Here is a 27,813-nt window from a genome sequence, read left to right as displayed (position 1 = left end):
AAAAAGAAAAAAACAGTGTAAATTTAAACCTATAATTGATAATTGAAGGTCTTCTCTGTAACCATATAACACTCCCATAACACCTTGTTGTCAGTGTAAACAAGGCTGTAGACCGAAAGCACTAAGGTCACTGACAACCCATAGCCTTCCTATCAAAAATCCTTAACCCAGCAGGTTTCCTAATGGGGGATCTAAATCTTAATTAATTACCAAACAAAGGTCCGACCAGACCAAGGAGGAACTCCCTTCAGGACAGGTCGATAGATGTTTCCTCCCAGGCGATTAAGGGAAAAAGACAATGGGTATTCAGTAAGTGATAAGGAAACTCTTATAGAAGCAGAATTAGGAAAATTGCCTAATAATTGGTCTGCTCAAACATGGGAGTTGTTTGCACTCAGCCAAATCTCAAAGTACTTACAGAATCAGGAAGGGGACATCTATACCAATTCTAAGTTAATATGGACTGAACCAGCTCTTATTAATAGCAAAGAAAAGTTCAAATACCAAACTTACAAGGTTTTCTACTAAAGTAAAGTTTGCTAAAAGTTAACAGTGTAACATGCGTTATCCTACTGGCACACACTCTCAAAGGATTTCTCAGTTTGCAGGAAGTGACAAAATCTATCCTTACTCTACAATCCTAAATAGACTCTTTGGCAGCAGTGACTCTCCAAAATCACCAAGGCCTAGACCTCCTCACTGCTGAGAAAGAGGACTTTGCACCTTCTTAGGGGAAGAGTGTTGCTTTTACACTAACCAGTCAGGGATAGTACGAGATGCCACCCAGCGTTTACAGGAAAAAGCTTCTGAAATCAGACAATGCCTTTCAAACTCTTACACCAACCTCTGGAGTTGGGCAACATGGCTTCTCCCCTTTCTAGGTCCCATGGCAGCCATCTTGTTGTTACTCACCTTTGGACTCTGTATTTTTAACCTTCTTGTCAAATTTGTTTCCTCTAGAATCGAGGTCATCAAGCTATAGATGGTCTTACAAATGGAACCCCAATGAGCTCAACTAACGACTTCTACAGAGGACCGCTGGACCGATCCACTGGCCCTTCCACTGGCCTAAAGAGTTCCCCTCTGGAGAACACTACAACTGCAGGGCTCCTTCTTTGCCCCTATCCAGCAGGAAGTAGCTAGAGCGGTCATCAGCCAAATTTCCAACAGCAGTTAGGGTATCCTCTTTAGAAGGGGGATTGAAAGGTGACAACATGCTAGCAGCCCTCGCTTGCTCTCAGCACCCCCTTGGCCTCAGTGTCTGCTATGGCTGCACTTCAGGAGCCCTTCAGCCTGCCACTGCGCTATGAGAGCCCCTCTCTGGGGCTGGCGGAGGCTGGAGCCGGTTCCCTCTGCTCACGGGGAGGTGTGGAGGGAGAGGTGCAGGCAGCAGCTGGGGCTGTGCACAGCACTTGCGGGGTGACATGGGTTCTGGGTGGGCTCGGCCAGGCACAGTGGCTCATGCCTATAATTCCAACACTTTGAGAGGCTGAGGTGGGAGGATCACTTGAGCCCAGGAGTCCAAGACCTGTCTAGGCAACATGATGAAACTCCATCCCAAAAAAATAAAAATAAAGAATAAAAGAAGAAATAAAGTTTCCCTGGACCCTACCTTCCTTTCTAGCTATTGTGAACCTCATTCATTCCATTCCAAGCTAAATTCAAAACAAGACAAAGTCCATTCCTTGATTCCAATCTCTCATTTTTTGCTCACTCTTCAAACTACTGAAATCTGGCTCCTGCCCACATCACTCCACTTAAGCTTCTCTTCATAAGGTCCCCTACAACTTCATTGCCAAATGTACTGGAGAGTTTTCAGTGTTCACCGTGCCTGACCGTTCTGTGTCATTTGACTGTGTACCACGTACTCCTTCCAACTTGCTCCATGTGGTTTCAGCTCCACCAAGCCTTCTCCACTCCTACCTCTCCAGCATCTCCATTTCTCTCGCTCAACTTCTTCCTTCCCAACCCTTAAATGTTGGTATTATCCAGAGCTGTGTTCTTGCTCTCTCTTTTTCCTCTGTATACTTACCCCGGGTAATTTTTTACTCTCCTATGACTTTAAATGCTACCTGTATGCCAGTGGTTCTCAACTGACTGGGGGTGACTTTTACCCTGCAGGGGACACATGGCAATGTCTGACATTGTTTTGCTTGTCACAATGGGATTTGGAGGAGGTGCTCCCGACATCTAGAGGGTGGAGACCACGGATGCTGCCAAACATCCTACAATGCACAGGAATATCTGGCCCAAAATATCTCACCACAAAGAATATCTGGCCCGAAATGCCAATTTTCCCAAGATTGAGAAATTTCTGCTACTTGCTAATGAATCTCAAGTTCCTTTATTTAGTTTCCATCAAAGCTAGATGTGCATTGTTATTACATATCCTATCGCCCTTTGAACAGCTCTACCTGTATGTCCCCCAAGCATTCTAACCTCTAAATGTCTAAAATTGAACTTGTTTTTCTTATCAAAACCTATTTCCCCCTTCTGTGCTCCTCATCTCAATGATACCACCAGTCATTCAAGTTGTTTCAAGCCAGAGATCTAGAAATCAGTTTGACCTCCTGCCTGCCTTTCTTTGCTTATTGCCACACATCCAGTCAGTAATTCTTTCCCTTAAAGAGCTTTCAAATCTATTCCTTCCTCTTCTTTATTGTTGTACATCTTACCTAATCCATTGCTATACTTCCTAAGTTAACATCTGCTTCTAGTACCTGTAGTAATCAGAGTGCAGGCTCCAGATTCAGACAATCTGAGTTGGAATTCCAACTTTGGTTTCCACAACTTTCTTGTTTCTTTCTTAGGCATGTTGCTTATACTCTCTAAACTTCAGCTTTTCTTCTTGAATGTTATCAGTACTAACTTCATGAGTTAGTTGTGAAGATTAAATGATTTAATATTTGGGACGCTCATTCAGTGTGAGGGAATGCTTATAAACACAGTCTTTACTATCATGTCACATCTTCAATCCATACTAAAACTGTCAGAGTGATCTTTCCAATGCAGTCACTCCTGATTAGGAGCCCATTTTTTTCAAAGCATAAAGTCCGAATTCCTCGGCATGGTGCTTACCCTGCTTCACCCCTACTATTCATTTTCTCACATAGAATAATGCTGAGCTTGAGGATACATTAAAAATAATCTTGTCCACATATCAAGGATGAGAAAACAGGCCAAAAAGTTTTCCAAATTTGACAAAAGCTATAAAATTGTCAACCTAGAATTCTATACTCAGCTAAAATACCTTTCAAAAATGAAAGTAAAATCAAGACTCAGACATAAGGTGCAGTGGCTCATACATGTAATCCCAGCACTTTGGGAGGCCAAGGCAGGAGAATCACTTGAGCCCAGGAGTTTGAGATCACCTGGATAACAAAATGAGACCTCATCTCTACAAAAAATTAGCCAGGCATGGTGGCATGCACCGGCAGTCCCAGCTACTTGAGAGGCTGAGGCAGGAGGATTGCTTGATCTCAGGAGACTAAGGCTGCAGTGAGCCATGATTGTGCCACTACACTCCAGCATAGGTGACAGAGCAAGACCTTGTCGCCAAAAAAAAAAAAAAAAAAAAAGTTGAAAGAATTCATGACCAGAAGACTCATACTACAAGAAATGCTAAACTAAGTCCTTAAGACAGAGGAAAATAATACAAAATGGAAATACAGAACTCCACAAAGGAGTGCAGAGCATTGGGAATGAATACATGGGTAAATATATAGGATTTTTTCCTGTTCTTATTAAATATTATTTAAATGTCCTTAAAAGAAAATTGACTGTTTAAATACAAATAATAACAATATTATAAAAATAGTTGAAGAGTCATGTGAAAAACATATAACAACAATGACAGAAAGACAGGGAGAAGTAGAAATGAAACTACATTATTGTAAGGTTCTTATATTCCATGCGAACTGGTAAGATTCCCTTGAAAGCAGACTGAGCAGAGTTAAAGCTATAAGCAATAAACTCTAAAGCAACAACTATAATAACAAAGTGAAGAGTTATAACCAATAATCCAGCAAAGGAAATAAAGGGAAACCATAAAAAATACTTGATTAATTCCATCACTGGGTGCAGTTGTGCATGCCTATAATCCCAGCTACTGAAGAGTCTGAGACAGGAGGATCGCTTGAACCCAGGAGTTCAAGACCAGCCTGAACAACACAGCAAGACACAATCTCAAAAAAAAAAAGAGCTTGATTAATTCAAAGAGAGATATAAAAAGAAAGAAGCGGGGGAACAAAGAACAGATGGCACAAATAGAAAACAACCTGCAAGGTGATCAATTGAAACCTAACCTTATCAGTAATCATATAAATGTAAATGGGACCTAAACAACCCAATTAAAAGACCAAGATTCCCAGGAGAAATATTGGTGATTAGCAAAAAAGAAGAACAAAAAGAAAAAACAAAGATTGTCAAATTGAATAAAAGAGCAAAACCCAACAATACGTTTCCTACAAAAAAATACACTTTACATATAAAGACATAAAAAGATTAAAAGTAAAATGATGGGGAAAATATACTATGCTAACATTAATCCAAAGAAAGCTGAAAAAAATATGATCAATTGCATTAATGCATTTTCTAACATTAAAAGAAACTTGCATTTCTTATAAAACCAGCTGAATCACAATCTCTTTTATATATGTACATTATATATCTATATGTATTTTTAAACTGCATATATATAGATATATGCAGATTTTAATAAAAGAAAGAAAGCTGGAGATGCTATATTAATATCTAACCAAAAAGATTTTAGAGTAAAATTTTTTTTTTTTTTCTGAGACAGAGTCTCACTCTGTCACCCAGGCTGGAGTACAGTGGTGCAATCTCAGCTCACGGCAACCTCCACCTCCTGGGTTCAAGTGATTCTCCTGCCTCAGCCTCCCAAGTAGCTGGGACTACAGGCATGCGCCACCACACTTGGCTAATTTTTGTATTTTTAGTAAAGACGTGGTTTCACTATGTTGGCCAGACTGGCTTCAAACTCTTGACCTCAAGTGATCTGCCTTGGCCTCCCAAAGTGCTGGGATTACAGGTGTGAGTCACCATGCCCAGCCTAGGGCAAAGAATTTTACCAGGAATAAAGAAAGTCATTTTACCTTTAATCCTAGCACTTTGGGAGGCCAAAGTGGGCACATCACCTGAGGTCAGGAGTTCAAGACCAGCCTGGCCAACATGGTGAGACACCATCTCTACTAAAATACAAAAAATTAGCCAGGTATGATGGCAGATGCCTGTAATCCCAGCTACTCAGGAGGCTGAGATGGAATAATCACTTGAACCTGGGAGTCAGTGGTTGCAGTGAGCCAAGATCACGCCACTGCATTCTGGCCTGGGTGGCTGAGCAAGACTCCATGTCAAAAAAAAAAAAAGTCATGTTATATGACAAAGTTGTCAATTCATCAGAAAAACATAACAATCCTAAATGTCTATGCATCTATAACAAGGCTTCAAAATATATGAAGCAAAACCTGACAGAACTATAAGGAGAAATATAAGAATCTATCATTATAATTGAATAATTTAACAATCCCTTTCAATAATTAACAGAATAAATAAATAGAAAGTCAGTAAGAATATAAAAGACTCCAACGAAACTATCACATATATTTATAATATATAAATATATTGGGAATATGAGCTAATTAACATTTATAGAACATTCTCCCCTAACAACAACAAAATAGACATTCTTTTGAAGTGCACATGGAACACTTAACAAGTTAGATTATAATCTAAGCCATAAAGCAAATCTCAAAAAATTTTTCAGGATTCAATTCATACAAGTATATTCTATATTCTCTGACCATAAGGAAATTAGATTAGAAATTAAAAGAATGAGATGAGAAATAATTAAAGGAAGATATGTGTGATTAAAAGCATTATTCACTGATTCTCAGATCATATTTTAGGGCAACAGTCAGAATGAATATGAATTCAACAGCAATTTACTGTCTTTCCACAACAAATCCTAAAGCTATGATTGAGTCACACGAATTTGTCACACACTGAAGGAGCATTAGTTGTCATCACTCTTGGGGAAAGCAGCTCTTATTATCTTCACACAAAAACCAAAATCTTCCCACCCACCAAGGGCCATACTACATCACAAAAAAGCATTCTTAACTGCTGGGTCAAAATATAAACTGACTGGGACAGCTTAGGGGATCAATTTTTTTTAATTATTTAAACCTTTCATGAAGATTTTATTTCCTTAATTTAAAAAAATATTCACAAGTGGCTTACTAGAAAGAGTGATTTAATATTTATTCAATAAATTAAATGTTCCTCCAGTTAGTATGTTTGAGGAGTTGTAGTGCGGGAGGCTCCCTGGGCAACACCTTGCACCAGCTCTCCTCTGCTCTCTCGCTAGGGTTGGCCTGCATTTCTTTCTTAATGCTGAGTGAGTGTAGAAAGTAGAAGCCATGGATGTCAGGTTATGATACATGCAAATGGATAGAGGAACTGGAAAAGGAACACAAATACATTGAAAATATGGGAGGATGGGAGGGAGTAAGTTGTATCTTCATATGATATGACAGGAAGTCAATTGATAATACCTATAACTAATAAATCACAAAGTAGGGACAGAGAATGTCATTTGATGGCATAGAAGAAACTACAAGAAGGGCCAGGCACGGTGGCTCATGCCTCTGATGCCAGCACTTTGGGAGGCCGAGGTGGGTGGATCGCCTGAGGTCAGGAGTTGGAGTCCAGCCTGGCCAACATGGTGAAACCCCGTCTCTACTAAAAATACAAAAATTAGCCAGGCAAGGTGGTGCATGCCTGTAATCTCAGCTATTCAGGAGGCTGAGACAGGAGAATCACTTGAACCCAGGAGGCAGAAGTTGCAGTGAGCCGAGATCACTCCATGGCACTCCAGCCCAGGCAACAAGAGCGAAATTCTGCCTTAAAAAAAAAAAAAGTACTACAAGAAGAAATAAGGAGAAGTGGTGACTTTTAGGGACAATATAGAGTTGAGTAGGACTGTAGGGGACTCTGGCTTATAACTATGTGTGTGTGTTACTTTAATTTTTAAAAAACATTTTTACAGTATAAAAAATCACTAAAATCAATGTGGTGAATAGTTCAAGATTTCAGGACACAAGTTATGACAATCTTGTAGGTGTGTTAACAGTAGGCTCTAACCACCAATGATTAACTGCGACATCCTTCCCTCCCATTCGGTTTCCTCAAACTTACACTCCTTTACCAGAGCATATAACTAAAATGCAAATTGACCTATATATCTTCTCTTTTTAGAGCATTTAGTAGACTCCTATGGCCCAAAGCAGAAAACCAATGCATCATAAGATTTAAAAGCATCATACCTCTCTGGTGAAGTTTCTTACCACTCTGCATCCCCACCAGCTTTGTGCTGCAGCAACACCAAAATGCTTTGTCCACCACATACCCAGCCTGAGTGCCTCTTGCCAACCTTTCCCCTCTGACCTGTATCCATTCTTCAAGACTAAACCAATAGGTGGACTTCTACCACCAGGAACCCATTCCAGACTTTCCCCCAAGGTAGGCTGGGTGCCTCTCCTGTCATTCTCATAATTCCCTGTGAGTATTTCCATCACGGTCCCAACAATGTTACAGAGAGTTCTGTCTCTAGAACCCCCACTAAATGGTGAGTTTCTTGAAGTCAATCTTCGTATCCACAGTGCCTATCACGAGCACATATTAGGTGCTCAATAAGAGCTTTTTTAGTTAGTTCTGAGGATGCTTTTCAGGACTAAGAGGAGGTCACATCTAATAAAAAATTAGATCTAATTTTCACTCTAGTTAAATTCATATCTACCACAGAATGATCTCTTTACACACACACACACACACATCCAAGATTATAAACAATCTATCCCAACTCATGGGCAGTTGCCTGAAGAGCACAACCTAAAAAGTTACTGGAAAGTTCCTCTTAGTCCAACAAATTAGCATCTAAAAAACTACCTCTTTAAGCTTTTATTTTTTAAATACAAGTAGCCCTGAGATTGGTTAGGTTGAATTGTTGCCACTCTCCCCTTGGTGTGATTTCCCCCGAATTGTTGCCACTCTCCCCTTGGTGTGATTTCCCCGTGTCCAGCATCCCCACACCCTCCTAATGCCCACAGCCTCTAGGATGACAACCTCAGAGGTGCTGCAAGGAGCAGGAGAGCACTGTTTTGGAATCTGGGGCACTGCTACACAGAAATGAAAGATGTATCTGCTACGTACACATGCTTTGGGATCTCACCGTCTAGTTTCTATTCAGCCACTGACTCATATCTCTGTGATACTGGGCAGGTGATTTTACCTCTCTAAGTCATGTTTTTAAGAGGCTACATTCTCCTGGTTTGTTGGAGGATTAAATGATGTCATCTCCATTGAGCTCTTCAACAGGGTATGGGGTAGTCTCACAGGAAATGTTAGTTACTACCAACAGTATTCTAATGGACAGACCAAAAGCATGGGACCCCTGCGGGTAAAGAAAGAAAGTTAGAGGGCACCAAAGACAACCCTCAAATACTTCACAATTGTGCCTGGAGGCTGGAGTCTTGTACATTTAACTCAGCCTTTCCTTACAGGGGAGTGGTCTCCCATATCATCCAGAGGTAGGACTAAGCCCATCTTCTACAAAGTAATCTACCTTCTCCTCAGCTTTTTTTACATTTCCACTTATTGCCCCTGCTGACTCTGCAAAATCTGGAAGCAACAAAGAATCCTTCCACCACATAAGGTGTGAAAGAGGGAGATGGTTCTGAAACTTGTGTGATACTTACATACCCTCTTTGTCACATATGGCCACGTACTAGGTACACTGAGTGACTTCTCCAAATGTGTGGTTAAGGAAGGCTCATAAGGCAGAAAAACCCCTTCTGTGCCTCAACCTGGTTGCCAATGGCTTCAGGTGAAAGTGGCTGGGGTAGGTGGACAAACTGACCTGCTTGTAAATCTTAAAACAATGGTTTTCAAACTCAGGCATGCATCAGAAGCACCTGGAGGACTTGTTAAAACATGGATTGCTGGCACCTTCCTGGAGTTTCTGATTCATGAGGTCATGGGGCCTGAGAATTTGCATTTCTAGCAACTTCTCAGGTGATACATCTACTGCCGGACTGAGAATGCACGTTGAGAACCACTGCTCTAAAGAATACACTGTGAAGTTCAAAACAACTAAATTTTACCTTTATTTTCAGGGAAAGAAAGGCACCACAAATATATTCTATAAATTATTTTAGTGTTTCTTTAAAATAATTTATTCTTTTTTAAAAACGAGGCATATACTACCAAAAAAAGTATCTTTTTATCAAGTAAGTAGTTCCAATCAAGTTTTTCAAACTTAATTACACACTTCTATTTAATTGTTATTAATGTCATGGTCTTAAGATTTGAGAGTTAGAAGAAATTCCAGTTGGTATCAATGGACCTCCATATGCAGTATATGCTCAGAACATGAAAAACTATTTTCAAATGTTATTGATATACTGCACATCTCTATACAAGTTGTTTCTGTAGATCTAAGACAACTATTTTCTTTTTACGGTAATTTAATTTTTCTAGGTTACTAGTAATACTTGATATTATTCTACTTTGTTTCTTCAAACAGGATGAGAAAAGCATTTTATAAATTCCTTTAAAATTAAAGCCAGAGAGTTCATCATCTTTTGAAGCACTGGCGCGAACTGGTTCAACCTTTTTGGAGAGAACTTTACCAATATGTATCACAACCCCTAAAAGGTTTCAGACGCTTTGACTCCTTAATTCATCTTCCAGAAACCAGTCTGGAGGGAATAATCTGACAGAAGGTTTATGCACAAAAATGTTCATCACTGCATTATCTATAACAGCAAAACCTGTAGACTCAGTTATCACAATAGGAAATTCATCGAGTAAGCTATGATTCCAACATACATTGGCATATTTAGCAGCTCTTAAAAATGAAGAATTATTAGCAGCATGAGAAAATACTTATAATATTAAGGGGAAAAAAGAGACTTAAAAAATTTAGATATTAGCTGGGCGCGGTAGCTCACACCTGTAATCCCAGCACTTTGGGAGGCTGAGGAGGGTGGATCACCTGAGGTCAGGAGTTCAAGCCCAGCCCGGCCAACATGGCAAAACCCCGTTTCTACTAAAAAATAAAAAAATTAGCCAACAGTTGTCGTAGGCGTCTGTAATCCCAGCTACTCGGGAGGCTCAGGCAGGAGAATCACTTGACCCGGAGAGGCAGAGTTTGCAGTGAGCCGAGATGGAGCCACTGCACTCCAGCCTGGATGACAGAGCAAGACTGCATCTCAAAAACAAGAACAAAAACAAAAAAAATTTAGATGTTGTTTAACTTCAACTCTGTAACCATAAAAAGTGTATACTGAAAAAAGCCTGAAAGCAAAACACAAAATATTGACATGAGTCAACAGGTGAAAGGATAATAGGTGAATTTTGTTTGCTTCTTTATATTTTTCTACATTGAGCATGTATTACTTTTATAATAGGGAAACAATAAGCACTGTTTTAAAAACAAATGGATAAAGCTGGAGAAGACCCTGAACTGTGTACATTATGCCCAAGCTAGAAATGCTCCCAGAAATATTAAATAGGTAGAAATAATAAACTTCCCCTACACATAAAGTTACAAAGGAATATAACAAGCAAACTTTGCTTTCTTTTTTTTTTTAAAGAAAATGTTAGAAAATTGTGACTTTTTCAAATGGTCGATGAATTCTGCTTTTTAAATTTGTTGTAAGGCATTTCTTTGAATCCAAACTGTTGATGTATGTATTAACTTCCTAGCCAGCAGACAAACCACAGGGCCACTCTCGGTCAGCTTGTTACTGAACTTGTTTTCAATGTGGTACTGTGCCTCGTTTTATTTTTTGTATGTGTTAAAAATAAAGACATTGTGCATGTTTAAACTGCCGCATATCACTATTCCCTGTAGAGAGAAATTCAGGAAAAGGCAGGTTAGTACTACACATTTGCTCAAATGGATTCATAAATAAAAGCCCTAAGTACCTATTCATGAGGCATGTTATTTATAAGGAGTTCTTAAGCATTAATCTCGATATGGCAAAGCTTCACTAAATTGTTTCTCAGTATATAGTATTTGGAGCTTTGATGCATTCCTAAAAACGTCAAATGTTTAAAATCAATCATAAAATTATGTTAAGCAAAGAATTACATTATGCTTATGATTGGTTAGTTAAATTTTTAAACACATAAACAATAAAGAAATAGCATGATAATAGTAAATTTTGTTATGCCTTTACTATGGGCCTAGTACTATGCAAACTACCATATGCGGACTATCTTCTAAATGCTCAAATCGCTTTACAAAGTGGTTTATCGTCTCCAGATGACAAACCTGAAGTGCAAATATCCCAGCAAAATGGTCCCTGTGTCACTCAGTCCCCACACCACAATCTGCTTAGAGTAGAGTAGATGTTATCATGATTCCCTCTGCCTTTCCATTCACCTCAATGCAAAATAGCAGAGAACAGAGTCACAAGTACACAGAGACTATGGGCCTCCTGCTCCTTTGTAGACTCTGCACTCCTCCAGGCAACGGCAGCAAGCAGACATGGCTCCTCTGCGGCCCCATCATCTGTCACCAGCTCATTTTTCTCTAGTCCTGCCCATCTCCCAGCCCCCTGAGATGTAAATGACAAGGCAGAGGGATGTGGCACTGCCACAACATCAGGAAAAGGGCCTTTTCCCCTTTGTTCCCCAAAACCTCACCAACCCCAACTACTGCAGAAAAAGTAAGTCCAATTAGTGAAAAGCTTAATTCCAGAACACTTCTCAAATAATGCAATTGTACTATGCATGAAGGAGCTTGAAATACACTTTATAAGTACTAAGCAATAATTGATGGCAGGACTTATAGGATGTCTTATATTCTGATAAGTCACTTGAATTAATGTTAGTTGTTTGTAAGACTGCACACAAATAGCTTTATTTTAAGGCAATGGGTTCCCTGCTTCTGCTCTTGCCCCTCAACACAAGGACCGGTGTGATTTTTTTTTTTTTTTTTTTTTTTAGACAGAGTCTCGCTTTGTCTCCCAGGCTGGAGTGCAGTGGTGTGATCTTGGCTCACTGCAACCTCTGCCTCCTGGGTTCAAGCAATTCTCATGCCTCCACCTCCAGAATAGCTGGAATTACAGGTGTGTGCTACTACGCCCAGCTAATTTTTTGTATTTTTAGTAGAGATGGGGTTTCGCTATGTTGGCCAGACTGGTCCCAAACTCCTGGCCTGAAGTGATCCACCCACCTGAGCCTCCCAAAGTGCTGAGATTACAGGTGTGAGCCACCATGCCTGGTCAAAGTGATTATTTTTAAAAGATAGACCGTGTGTCTGCTCAAAACCGTCCAATGGCCTCCATCTTGCTCTAAATAAAAGGCAAAATCAGGCAGAGTGCAGTGGCTCATGCCTGTAAGCCCAGCATTCTGGGAGGCAAGGGCAGGAGGACTGCTTGAGCCCAAGGGGAACAAGGTCATAGTGAGCTATGTTCATGCCACTGCACTCCAGCCTGAGTGACACAGCAAGACTCTGTCTCTAAAAAAAATAAAAAATAAAAAAAATGCCGAAGTCCTTACCACGGCCTAAAGTACCTCGTAGATCATTGGGGAGACCTTTAAAGCCGGAGACTGTGAGTCAGGGCCTGGGCTAGAGTCCTTTAGAAGCTCCACAGGTGTTTCCTACGTGCAGCCATGTGGAGAATCACAGTCCTGCCTGACCTGACCTCATTTTCCAACTCTCTCTTCACCCAGTCCACTCCAGTCACTGGGCCCCTTGCTGGGCCTATGCCCGGAAACTACACACCTCGCTGCTATTGAGGAAAAGAGTTAAACTCTGTAAAATATTTGAAAAGATTTATTCTGAGCCAAATGTGAGTAACCAATGGTCTGTGACACAACTCTCAGGAGATCCCGAGAACATGTGCCCAAGTTGGTCAGGCTACAACTTGGTTTTATACATTTTAGGAAGACATAAGACATCAATCAATACATGTAAGATGGACATTGGTTCTGTCCGGAAAGAAGGAACAACTGGAAGCATGTGGGGTGTGGGGGTGGGGGGCACAGTGGTAGCGGGGAGTTCCAGGCCGTAGGTAGTTGGCAGTTGGTTATTATCTAAAGACCTGGAATCAAGAGAAAGGAATGTCTGGTTATGATAAGGGGTTGTGAAGACCAAGATTTTATCATGCAGATGAAGCCTCCAGGCTTCAGAGAGAAAAGATTGTAAAGGTTTCTTACTAGACTTAAAAAGAGTCTGTGCTATCGGTCTTAAGTTCTCTGTGTTGATGTTAATGCTGGTCAGCTGTGAGGCATGTCCAACTTCCACTTCCCACCATGGCCTGAACTAGTTTTTCGGGTTAACTTTGGAATTCCCTTGTCTGAGAGGAGAAGTCCATTCAGACGTTGGAGGGGCTTAACAGTGCTTTTGCAGGAACTCATGGCTCATCCCTCACTCTTGCAGGTCTTTGCTCAAACGTCGTCTTTTCAGAGGATCCATACCTAACCACCCTCTGCACCCTTCACCCCGCATATTCTCTATTTTCCTTGTTTTTCTCAATAACAATTATCACCATCCTATAGATTTACTAATTTTTATTTATATTTCCTGCCCCACTCTATTTCGCTAGAATGTAAACTCCACAAAGGCAGAAATCCTTGTCCCTTCTGCTTTCCTATATATCCCAAGAGTCTAGAAAAGTGTGTGGTATTTAGGCTGGGCATGGTGGCTCATGCCTGTAATACCAGCACTTTGGGAGGCCAAGGTGGGCGGATTGCTTGAGCTCAGGAATTTGAGACCAGCCTGGACAACATGGCAAGATCCCGTTTCTACTAAAAGTACAAAAAAATAACCGGGTGGGGGAGTGCACACCTGTGGTCCCAGCTCCTCAGGAGTCTCAGGTGAAAGGATGACTTGAGCCTGGGAGGCAGAGGTTGCAGTGAGCTAAGATCGTGCCACTGCACTCCAACCTGGGCAGCAGGAGTGAAACCTTGTCTCAAAAATAAAAAATAAAAAAGAAGAAGAGCATATGGTATTTAGTAGGGGCCAAATAACTGGCTGTTGAATGAACGAATTATTTAAGTTTCTTCACCTTCTTTACATTAAAAATTTACAGGGTAAACCCTATTTTCATAGCTAAAACAAAGGTATACCTCAGCCTACTCCCTGTTTTTTTTTTTTTAATCACAAAGTACAAATTAATGGGATGCAAATTGAAAAGTTTTTCTTCTATTTGGGGTTTTGTTCCAATTTGTTAAAATCAAACAGAATCCCTGAGTTCCCGCTTTGTGCAGAACACCACATAGTGAACTCTTGTTTATTTGGAATGATTGGGGAGAACATAATCTGGGATCTGAAAATGAGGACATACATTTATAATTCACGATTGCTTAAATTCAAAATATTGGACTATAGCATGAAACTCAGTTCACATTTTCTTCAATTATTCAGAAAACACTTCAGAATTTTACTGTGACTGGATGTCATCGGTAGAAATATTATCTTAAGCTGGGCACAGTGGTGCCTGCCTGTAGTCCTAGCTACCCCAGAGGCTTAGGTGAGAGGATCACCTGAGCACAAGAGATCTGGACCATAGTTCTCTAAGCCGATCAGCTGTCTGCACTAAGTTTGGCATCCATATAGTGACCTCCCTGGAGCAGAGAACCACCAGGTTGCCTAAGGAGGGGTGAACCTGACCAGGCTGGAAATGAAGCAAGTCAAAACTCTCACACTGGCCTGGGTGCGGTGGCTCACGCCTGTAATCCCAGCACTTTGGGAGGCCGAGGCAGGGAGATCACTTGAGGTCAGGAGTTGGAGATCAGCCTTGCCAACATGGCAAAACCCCATCTCTACTAAAAATACAAAAATTAGCCAGGTGTGATGGTGGGCACCTGTAATCCCAGCTACTCAAGTGGCTGAGGCAGGAGAATCGCTTGCACCGTGGAGGTGGAGGTTGCAGTGAGCCAAGATCGCACCACTGCACTCCAGCCTGGGTGACAGAGTGTGACCTTGTCTCTAAAAAAAAAAAAAAGAAAAGAAAAAAAAACCCTATGTTATTTTAGATTTCTAGGTGAATGACTACTAATCACAGTGATGTTGCTAGTCATATAAATAGTAGAAGACAAGGTGCCAACCCTTGAAAGTTTGTAGTCAAGCTATGAAGACAGATCATAAGAACTAAAGAATTAGAAAAGTTATAAAGCAACATACCAATGAACATTCATTAAAATTTTTGCAAATTAAGACCTAAATGAGAAACTTTATAAAGGAGTACTCTTAGAAACTTCTAGAGATGTGATCAGGGACTGGGTTTTGCAGAATGTAAGTATAAGAATGTTAAGCAGATTGATTCACTAGACAGAGGCATAATGCCTCTGATTAGTACAATGCTCTGTAAAGAGTAAATGGTTTAGTACATATTTTACAAGAAAAACTGATTCCCCTCACTTTCCAGTGAGTTGGAGCATCAGAAAAAAACTCTTTCATAATCAGGAGTGCATGTGAACTGAACAAGTCAAGATAAAAAGCACAATTTTAGAATGAGTGATTGATGCAATTAAAATTATTAGTAAGCAACAGATTGGCTATAAAGTAGCAAGTTTAAACAATGAGACTATGCCAGCAAGCATTTCTAGAATTTCCCCTTACTTTGAAAAAGAGAATAAAATAAACTTTGAAAAAGGGATTAAAAGAAATTGTTTTAAATGGAAAAAGAACCAGTCATTAAATTTTATTTTTGAAAAAACACTGAACTATGTTGTTGACAGTATTCAAATAGGTAAATTAAGGAGCATAAAAATGACATATAAGAAATACAGCATGTTTTTGATTTGGAACAAAAGCACCCCTGAAGTTTCTAAAATCAATATACTGTACCTTAGTTAAGCAACAATGAGCTTTCTCTGGAGTTTTTTCATAGCTAACCGTATGACCTATTTCTTGAATGTTCTTAATCCGAATTAAATTCCTTTGTTTTTCATTAGTAAAAGTACCATATAACTTAAAGTTTTCATTGTTACTCAATATATGAAGACTGAATTAAAATTCTTTGGCCAGATGAATAAATTAATTTCTCCAGGTACATATTTTCACTAGTCTTCCTGATTGAAATGCTGGCAAGTTGAGAGTTTCCCATTGAGTTTTGCTTCCCATGAAAACAACCATGAGAACTCCAGAAATGGCCTTCTCAGGCCAGGCTTCGGGACTTCAGGCCTTCGGTTAGAGGGGTCCAATAATGACAATGCATTAGAAAACTTCTGATTTCTTCCTCTTTTTAGAACTGTTGAGAGAGAAATGTGGGGGGAAGTGTAAATGGAATTATTTCATTTACAAAAAATCATTGAGTATAAAATGTTCTGAAATTTTTTCTTCTTTGTATATAGTGTAAACTTGTTTTACATAAATCTACCATCTGATTCAGGATGATTAGCAATCTACCTCTTTTAATCCTTGAGAGAAGGCTGGAAAGTGCAATTGAAATTTTTCTCTTTTTGAGTCATCTCCAGTAAGCTGTCATTAATTCACTTCTTATGTGTGTTGCTATTGTTTATTTGCATGGGTTTTCTGGTTTCAAAATAGAACTGGTCTCAGATGCAGCTGTCCTGGCTTGTTGTTTGAATCTTTGCACATTCCAATAGCATTTTCTGCTGGAATGTTGAATTTAATGAATGAAAGACCAGATGTTCCAGGTACATTCAGCCTGGGTAGAGAAGGGCATAAATGACAGGGTCCCAGTGCCTTTTCAGATAGTTAACATATTAGCATTCATGTTAAGTCTTCAAAAATATGTCCCCCTAAATGTAAGCTTAACATGTTCTGTTAAAGTGAAATTTATGATATCTTCCAAAATGTTGTTGGATCACTTCACAGATAATACGAACTCATTTACATCGTCTGATAATATGAAAAGAACCATCATAGAAGCAGCTATTCTGCTATAACATAATAATTTAATTACTATGAAACCTCAATTGATTCAATATATAATGTTATAAAAAAATTGTTTCAATGGTGAAAAGGCAGATAGAGACTAGAGAGTATCAAACACTCAGTAGCAAAGTTATTTTCCCTGAAAAAAAATTAATACCTTTTTAAAGTTATAAGTGAAGAGCTAAAAAAAACTAAGAATTGCTGTATAAATCCAGTATCTGATTATATCTGACTTTGCTAGAGAGTAATGGCCTTTATTTTATTTTAGTCAGTAGCTATGTTAGTTTGCAAGGGCTGCCATAACAGTACCACAGACTGGGGTCACTTAAACAACAGAAATGTATTTTCTCACAGTCCTGGAGGCTAGAAGTCTGAGATCAAGGTGTTGGTAGGGTGGGTTCCTACTGAAGGCTTTGAGGAAAGGATGTGTTCCAGACCTCCTTCCTTGGCTTGTAGATGGCATCTTCTCCCTGTGTCGTCACGTGGTCTTCCCTCTGTGCCCATTTGTGTTCAAATTTTTTCTTCTCAGGACACCTATTATATTGGAAAGGGGTCTATTCTAATGGCCTCATTTTAACTTTACCTCTTTGAAAACACCCTGTCTTTAAATAGAGTCCCATTCTGAGATACTGAGGGTTAGGACTTCAACCTACAAATTTTGGAGGAACACAATTTAGCCTATAACACTAACGCTATAAATGGCTTCTAATATACTTTGAGCATCTGCTCTTTTCATAAGCAAAGTAAAACAGCTGCTTTGGTTAAGTTATAGCTTCTTCCTCCTATCTAATTCCACAGTCATGTACAGTTTTGTATCACTTTACAATCAATAGCACATCACACAATGTAAATTATGTTCCCAAACAAATGGATTACTTTATGAACAACTGTCATTAAATTGAATGCCATAGAAAGATACCTACAAACTGGAAAAGCACAGTAGACCTACGTTCTGGTGCAAATTCTCCCACTGGCCAGCTTTGTGACTCAACTTCTTTGAACTTTAGTTTTCCTCACAGAACTGTGACAATCAAATAAGATCATTATTGTAAGAGTGCCTTGAAAAATCGTAAAATGTTATGAAAATATAAGGCTGTTAAAACATTTTTAGTGTGAAATATAACACACAGGTAAAGAAAAATATACAGTCATATCATGTAAATTACAGTTTTGTTTCTTCTTTCCAGTCATTATACTTTTATGTTTCCTTCTCACCTTACTGTACTGCCAAAACCTCCCATACAAAGTTGAATAGGGTTTTCATCTTAAGTGGAGGGTATGGTGAACACCTAAAACAGGGTCAAGATTCTCTGGAAGAATTTGTGAGAGACCTGATTTCGTTCATAAATGTTTAGCAGAGCTGCCAGTGAAGCTATCTAGGCCTTTACTTGGCCCCATTATCTCTCCTTTGAAGATAATCTGTCTTTTTTTTCTGCACTAAGACTTTTTCTGCTGTTTCACTACAGTGGGTTCTAAGTAAGGATTTTTTTTTTTTTTTTTTTTTTTGTAATTTACCCAGCTTGAGATTCACTGGTCATCTGTAATCTGTGAATTGTTATCTTTCATGGCTGGAAAATTCTCAGCCATTATCTCTTCAAATATTACCTTTTCCCTTGTCTCTGTCCCCTCCTTCTGGAACTCCAGTTAAACCTATGTTAGATCTTCACACAGTATCCTTTATGTTTATAATCCTCTTTCATATTGTTTCTATACGTTGTTTCCAAGATAATTTCTTCTGATATACTTTGTAGTTCACTGACTTCATCTTTAGTTGCCTCTAATGTTAAAACTATCTGCTAAGTTCAAAACTTTTAGTTATGCTTTTAATTTGCTTTTGGTGGTTACAATTGATTATTTCCAATGTGTCATATTTACTCTTCTCAGTTATCACTTATCTTTGTGCCTGGTTATCTTTTTTTATTCTTTTTTGAGACAGAGGCTTGCTCTGCCATTTAGGCTGGAGTGCAGTGACACGATCTCGGCTCACTGCAACCTCTGTCTCCCAGTTCAACCAATTCTCCTGCCTCAGCCTCCCGAGTAGCTGGGACTACAGGTGCATGCTACTACGTCCAGCCAATTTTTGTATTTTTAGTAGAGACGGGGTTTCACCATGTTGACCAGGCTTGTCTTGAACTCCTGACCTCGTGATTTGCCCATCTCAGCCTCCCAAAGTGCTGACTTACATGCATAAGCCATTGCACCAGGCCATGCCTGGTTATCTTTGATGCATTACAAATGCATTTTTAAAAGGATTTATAGGAATAATTTAAGGCTTACAGTGAAGGAACTTTGCTCAAGAGAGGATCTGTGCTTGCTCCTGCCCGTGAGGGTCAGAGGCAATTCAGACTGACTAGGGGATTTGAACAAAGCTGGTTGTCTTGCTTGTGGTTGACCCCCAGGCTGTAGCCCTTTGAAGGCTCAGCTTATTTGTGAGAGGCATCACTGCTTCAACCCCCACTCCAAGCAAGATCTGGACTTTGATTTTTGTCTTCCAGGTCCTCAGGCCTGTCAAATGAAGGTTCTAATATTAAAGAATTATAAAATGACGTCAACACAAAAGTGACTTCTTTCTTGCTTTTCTCTCTAGGTTCTCATTTTCCTTCCATTGTTGGCCTAAAAATGTCTTACTGTCTTGTCATCTCTTTAATATTTCAATAAATGTTTTAAAATGTTATATCCAGCCTTTTTAGTTGTCTTCAGCTGGGGGATGGAGAGGGGAAATTGATTTGAATAATTTAGATCAACGTTACTATAAACAGAAAGTTCTCACATAAGTTATTATTAAAGAAAATGGGTGTTAGTTCAGAGGAAAGGAGAACCGATATGTATTGAGAATATTGTAGGTCAGGACTTCTTTCATACAATTATTAAAAGAATGCTTCAAGGTAGATAGTACTTTCATTTTAAAGAGGTAAAGCTGAATTCTTCTTCTGAGGTTAACTAGCTATGCCAAGGTCACCTGGCTATTAAGTAATTTGCAGTCTGAAATTCAACACAGATATTTCTAGCACCAAATAGCTATTTTCATTATAGCACATTGTTATGATATCTTCTACTTTTTCCCTCTTGTTCTTTTCATTTCGAAAAATTTTAGACCATCAGAGAAGCTTCAAGAATAATACAATAAAATCCAGATACTCTTTACTTAGATTCACCAGTTGGTAAAATTTCCACAGTTACTTTTTCTTTCATTCATCCTCTCTATCTGTCTTTCTTCTCCTCCTCCCTCCTTCCTTCCCTCTCTTCTTCTTTTCCTTTTTCCATACCTTCCTCTTCCATTTGATAGTTAGACTCAGACACCTTGACAGTTCAACCCAATACTTTATCACATATCTTCTAAAAACAAGGCCGTTCTTCTACATCCACAATATGATTATCACTCTGAAGAAAGTAAATATTGATACAATGCCATTATCAATATAGAATCAATTTTAAATTCAGGATCCAATCAAGGATCATGCATTTCATTTATTAGTCATATCTATGACTTCTCATTTTAAAAATGAATTAGAAAGATTTGACAAGATACATGCACACAAATAATGATTTGGGTGAGAAAAGGAATGCAAACTTTTTAGTTCATACCCCGCTGCATTGTTTTAATTTTTTTCAACTAGCATGTCCAATTTATGTAATTTTTAAATACATATATATGCACACTTTTTTTTTTCTCTTTTTGAGATTGGGTTTTGCTCTATTGTCCAACCTGGAGTGCAGTGGCATGATCATAGCTCACTGCATTCTTGAACTCCTAGGCTCAAATGATCCTCCCAGTTCAGTCTGCTGAGTAGCTAAGACTATAGGGGTATGCCGCTACACTTGGATAATTTTTTTTTTTATTTTTTATTTTTTTGTAGAGACAGGGTCTCACTATGTTGCTCAGGCTGATCTTGAACTCCTGCCTCAAGTGGTCCTCCCACCTCAGCCTCCCAAAGTGCTGGGATTATAAGTGTGGGCCACCATGCCTGGCCTTAAACCAATATACGTTTTAGTGAAGGACCACTTTTTAAAATAATTTATGATGTTCATGAAATATTGATATTTCTGCTTAGATTTTTTTCTTATTATACTGCAGGTTCCCTATTTGCTAAAAAATATTTGATTTTCTGGGACAATATGTTGGATTAGGAAAATTCTGAAAACAATTACTTTATACTTGACAATGTCATTATAAATTTAGTCTGTTTTGCCTAAAAAGTAGAGTCACCAACTTAAAATACTCAAAGAACCCATTAGTACTAAATCACAATTTAATTGAAAAAAAAAAAAAGCAATCTTAAAGGATTTCAGGAGATTATATTTAAAGCTACAATAGCATTTTGTAGTAAAGTGGCACAATAGCATTTTGTAGTAAAGTCAAGTCTAGGTATCTGAAAATATGCATGCTATTCCTCAGAAAGGCATTCTTTGGGAAAAGGCATATAGTTTTAAAATCACTGGAAGAAAAGGAGAAATAAAAAAGGAGAAAGAAAATCAGAAAACATTATTTCAAATCAAGACTCCACTATTGGCCCAGCCCATGGCTCAGCCATGTGTGATTCCAGCACTTGGGGTGGCCAAGGTGGGCAATGGCTTGAGACTGCAGTTTTAGACCAGCCTGGCCAATATAGGGAGACCCCATCTCTACAAAAAATACAAAAACTTAACCAGGTGTGGTAGTGCACACCTGTAGCCCCAGCTATCCCAGAGGCTGAGGTGGGAGACTTGCTTGAACCTGGGAGGTCAAGGCTGCAGTGATCACACCACAATGACAGAGACCCTGTCTCAACAACAACAAAAAAAGACTCCAATATTTACTACACTTGTAACCTAAAACAGTCATTTCACCTTGTTGAACTTCAGGATTTTTTTCATTTATAAATTGGGAGATTATAGTATTTACTCTTTAAGTTTATTCTAAGGAAGAATTAGAATGTGGAAGATGTTTTACAAAATCTAAGACACACACACAAAGAAATGTTCTTTTTTTTATTTCAGACACTAATTCTGTAAAATGATATTATATTCTCCCACTTGACAGAACCTGTTTGAAAATTTTGAAGATAATCTCAGCTAGAGGGATTAATTCCATAACTGGCAAAGTACATTCCTTCTGCTTATGTTAATTTTGAATTAAAAACATGCTTATCTCTATTATTACTATCAATCATAACTCTTGACTGGGGATTTGCTTAAAGAATCTTTTCATGCTAAATGAATATGGGAGTTATTTTTCTTCCTTGACTGCACAACTACTAACCTTTTTATGTACTTCATATATAGCAGAAAATGAAAGTATTACAGTGGAAGAGAAAAACTGTGTTAAGAATCTGTCTGATTTTAGTAGAAAATTTTCATGGTATAGCATTGGCTTGAAATGTTTAATTCTGGTCAAGAGATTATAGTAATTACATTAGTGTCTATTGGCCGCTGGTCTTACCAGCAGCCATTATAATTCACATCAGAGGCCAGGTGCAATGGCTCATGCCTGTAATCCCAGCACTTTGGGAGGCTGAGGTGGGCAGATCACTTGAGGCCAGGAGATCAAAACCAGCCTGGCCAACATGGTGAAACTCTGTCTCTACTACAAACACAAAAATGAGCCAGGCGTGGTGGCATGGGCCTGTAGTCCCAGCTACTCAGGAGGCTGAGGCAACAGAATCACTTGAACCCGGGAGGGGGAGGTTGCAGTGAGCTGAGATCGCTCCACTGCACTCCAGCCTGGGTGACAGAGAGAGACTCTGTCTCAAAAAATAATAACAATAATAATTCACATCAGAAGGAAAGTGAATACACCTGACAATGTGCTATAAATTAGGGCAAACCTATTCTATCCTGTACTCAGGTATTTGTTAGATTAAAATGAAGCTAAATAAAGTTAGATAAACTAGATAAAATTTTCAATACACCAGGGGCAGGGCTCACACCTGTAATCCCAACACTGGGAATGGGGGGGCAGGAGAAGCACTTGAGACTAGGAGTTCAAGACTGGCCTGGACAACATAGCACAGCTCTACAATTTTTTTTTTTTAACTTAGCTGGCATGGCAGTTCGTATCTGTAGCCCCAGCTATTCTAGAGGCTGAAGCAGGAGGATCACTTGAGCCCAGGAATTTGAGGTTACAATGAGCTACGACTGTGCCACTGCACTCTGGGCAACAGAACTAGAACTTGTCTTTAAAAAAGAAAAATTTTAGGCCAGGCGCGGTGGCTCAAGCCTGTAATCCCAGCACTTTGGGAGGCTGAGGCAGGTGGATCACCTGAGGTCAGGAGTTGGAGACCAGCCTGGCCAACATGGTGAAACTCTGTCTCTACTACAAACACAAAAATGAGCCAGGCGTGGTGGCATGGGCCTGTAGTCCCAGCTACTCAGGAGGCTGAGGCAACAGAATCACTTGAACCCGAGATTGTGCCACTGCATTCCAGCCCCGGTGACAGAGCAAGACTCCGCCTCAAAAAAAAAAAAAAAAAGAAAAAATTTTTTTAAATTTTGCTAGATAAAAGCTTCTGGATAAAGATAGAAATATACCTTTTTTCTTATTATTTTTGAAGAATTTTTGTCTCAATGTATTAACAATATAGGAACAGTATCTTGCATAGGACTAGGAAGATGGAAAACTAAAAATAGATCGCTGTAATCCTGGTGAATCCAGGTAAGGGATCCATCCTAAAACATCTATACATTGCTAACAGTTATTCTGATAGAAAAAATAAAGTTAAAGCCCTTGTTTGTATGTTTGATTCTAATAAAAGTAAGAATAGAAGAGTGGTTTTGATCCATAAGATGTGTTTGCTGAATTGTGGGTGAGAGGTTGACAGGGTCAGATAATTTTGGTTATAGAGCTGGTTCTGTCAATAACTCTGACCTTGAGCAAGTCACATCAGTTTCTGCACAGATAAAATAAGGGAGTTCGATGAAAAAGGTTTTAAAATCCCTTCCAGTTGTAAAATTACACAATTCCATGAGGTATTTTAAAATTTAATATTGGACTGAAGATGACTCTTTGAGATCATTCTCTTTCCTTCAGCCTTTTCCTGATTCAGTGTTAATCCTTGAGCATAGCTTAGTGTTATGCAACATAACCTTTTGTCAATCATCGGTTAGGAACCATCTTTTTCCCCACCCTCACCTTCACCCTCTTCCCTAACATAAACTTTCCACTGTGGTTAAAAGAAAGACCCAGTGTCAGACTGAGGAAATTCATCCTAAGGAGGCAGTGGCAGGGAAGAGTGGGCAGAAAGCCAGGAGAGCATTGCAGGGTGAAAAGAGTCCATACCACTGGTTCTTAGCTTCAAGACCTAAATCATGGAATTAAAGTATCCCAGTCTCTGCATCCTGCTTCCTGGAAAGAGAGAATCCTGACTCAGCTACTCAAGCGTATTGGATGCAACTTGGCAAAAACGAACCTATATGCAAATTGAAATTGCTATATCAGGTGCTATGCCATTCAGAGCTTGGGGAGTTTTGCTGTGGGAGAACCCTGGTAGATTTTGGATGATGATGAGAAGCCATCTTCCTTCTCACCCTTGGAATTATCATGAACGAGGCTAATAGGCAGAGGTCCACATTGGGATGGCTGGAATCACATCTCTGCAGGAGAGTAGAGGTTCTTGGCAGGGTGGTCAGCAACCACCGAACATTACCAGGGACAAGTCCCTCGCACTTAGGACAACCAAAACCAGAAGGCACAAGAAGCCAGCAGTTACTGAATTTAGCCTCAAGGGACATTTGAGTTCTCTCTCCACCAGCTGACAGTAACAGGGAAACTACAACAATGCTAGAAGAAAGCTGGAAAGCCTGCTAGTCAAGCGGTGGGTGCTTGTGGCCATTATAAATTGGAGTATTAAGGGAATTATAATCTTATCTATACATTGAGGTTGTTGAAGCCTGCCTATATAGATTACATTTTCAACTACAAAAATTTCTTAAAGTGAAGGCCAGCAGGAAGTTAATAAGAGAATGAAATGATCATTTCTGTACATTACACATACACATTCATCAAGAAAGAATGGTGGGGAGAAATAAGAACCCATCCTTGTAGGTGCTAACTCAGTGAATACTAGTTCACATTTTCAAATCTATTTATTTGTTTCATTCACGTAAAAGTTGTTACATATCACAGGAACTATATCTTCCTTTGAATGTTTCCACATAACATTTCTTCTTTAGTCATGTATGTTGTGACTAAGAAGAGCTCTATGTATTTAACCACGACTTTTCAACAAACACTATTTACCGAACATGTTACAACCTTTAAAATCTTATTTTTATAATTTCAAAATAAATCACTTTTATAAAGCTATTGGCTTAGTCACTAAGCTACTACTTTGGAAAACACAAGTAAACTTTGAAAGATTATGACACATTTGCTCATTACATTCTTATATCATTTAACACAAAACTATATATATAATTTATAAAATAACTTTGGTGAAGAGGTATGAAATCAAGCCTATCTCCAAAATCCAAGCAGAAAACCACTTCAGCAGATATAATGTCTTATTGTTGTATATGTTAAAAATCTCTCAATCAGCTTCTACGAACTTACAGCCTGTTCTGTTTCATATAGGTATTCAAAAATATGTCCAAGATAGACTAAAGAGCAGATACTGTCATTTTCCCAAATACTAGAAAATTATGAACATATATATGTATTTATATTTTGTATTTATACAAATATATAAGCATATAACATTACATATATACACTTTAACCTGAAAAGGCATATATCAAAATGTTAAGAGTGGGCAATTCTAGACTTAGACTTACTTATAAATTTTATCTTCTTTCAAGTCATTTTCCAGGTTTTCTAAAATATCTATGTATTATTTTTGAAGCATAAATATTTACTGAAACCCTATATATGAGTATTTTATGGCTTGGAAAGATGGCCCTAATAAAAGGTGGTTAATTGGTAGTGCACTTCCAACTACAGGGAGTATAATTGCCCAAAGGCCTCTGCTGCTGTTCTCCGAAAATCTGTCTCTGCATTCGTGCCAAGGCCACAGTGATTGAACCTGACAGAGTTACATTGCAGTCTCCTTCCTGGGAAATGTAGACTCTTCTGATGGCAGAGGAGTCCACATCTCCCAGCTCTTCTACTAAAGTACTCCACAAGGTCTTGCTGAACTTTCTCTGCACTACATGGCAGTCTAGGATATTACCACTCACCTTCCTACCTTTCTTTGCTTCACTTGGGGTCAGACTTATTTCCCCTATCTATCTATCTATCTATCTATCTATCTATCTATCTATCTATCTATCTAACTATCTCTCAGCCTCTCCCAACTTTCTTTCACAGATTCTTATCTTATCAGGGTCCCCAACTACCAGGTCATGGGCCAGTACTGGTCTGGGGGCTGTTAGGAACTGGGCTGCACAGCAAGAGATGAGCAGCAGGTGAGCCAGTGAAGCTTCATCTCTATTTACAGCCACTCTCCATTGCTCCTATTACCTCCTGAGCTCTGCCCCCTGTCAGGTCAGTGGTAGCATTAAATTCTCATAGGAGCACAAACCCTATTGTGAACTATGCATGCAAGGGATCTAGGTTGTGCCCTCCTTACGGGAATCTAATGCCTTATGATCTGTCACTGTCTCCCATCAACCCCAGATAGGATTATCTATCAGGGCTGCCACTGATCCTACATTATGGTGAGTTGTATAATTATTTCATTATATATTACAATGTAATAATAATAGAAACAAATGTAATGCTCTTGTGGCCTTGGCACAATAAATGTAATGCTCTTGAATCATCCCAAAACCATCCTTTCCACTGTTCCATAGTCTGTGGAAAAATTGTCTTCCACAAAACCGATCCCTAGTGCTAAAAGTGTTGAGGACCGTTGCATCTAATCATGTCTTGATGTCTGCTTCTCAGAGAAGCTGAAATAACACAGGCTACAAAGCAGGATACCCCATTATTATATTTTGATTGGAAAAATGTATCTGTGTGTGTTTGTGTTCACATTATATAATTATACATATAAATATAAGCATACATATATCTATGTATGTTTACAAATAGAAGAAAAGACAGAAGAGTGGCTTTCTCTTGATAGAATAATTATAGGTAATTTTTTACTTGCCTGTATTTTCTTAAAGTTCTACAATAAATATGTATTGTTGTGCAATAAAAAAGTAAACTTTTACATGTATTGATTTTGTTCAATCCACAACAGATTTATTTACCTAACTTTGCATTTTACCGGACTATTTAAAGAATCAATATATTCATTTACTTCTTCACTGAAATATTTGCTATGCCTACTATGGACGAGGTCCTGTGCAAGGAGCAATGGCAGATGGAAAGGTAAAGGTGAATCAGTGAAGTCAGGAAAGTGGGGATCTAAATGGCGATGAGTGGTGAGTGCCTCTAGGGAGGCGCAAAGCCAGTGCTAAAGGTTCAAAAGATGAAAAGAGAGTATCTGTCTGGAGGACTGGGAAGAGTGAGTGCAGAGGTGGCATTTCAGTTACACACTGAAGGAACAGGAAACTTTCTTTTTAATTTGGAATTTTGTTTAAACAACCTCTGCAGTTTGGATCACAGCTTAGGAGTCCTTAGGAGTTTGAGACTGAATTTGTTCATTCTCTCCCGTTTCTGAGCACAGGTAATATTGCTCACAGCACTTTCCACCCCCATCTTCTCACCCACGAACTTTCTCCCAATGAGGTCTCCTTGTGATCCCAGTCCTGAACCTCAGCCAGGGAGTCATTATCTAAGGTTACAGCACTCTTGATTTTATGGCCACCTGATGTGGTTTCCTCACATTCTTTTCTAGGTTTAAAAGCAATCTCATTATTTTTAAAGATGCTTTTCATTTTTATAGTGATCACATCTCCCTTTCTACTGATGGTCACCGTGGGTTTTGCCAGGCAGCCCAGTTTCCTGCTGG

The sequence above is a fragment of the Colobus angolensis genome, unplaced genomic scaffold (assembly GCF_000951035.1).
Source record: "Colobus angolensis palliatus isolate OR3802 unplaced genomic scaffold, Cang.pa_1.0 Scaffold263, whole genome shotgun sequence".
Classification (NCBI taxonomy): domain Eukaryota; kingdom Metazoa; phylum Chordata; class Mammalia; order Primates; family Cercopithecidae; genus Colobus; species Colobus angolensis.
This window is presented reverse-complemented; position numbering follows the sequence as displayed.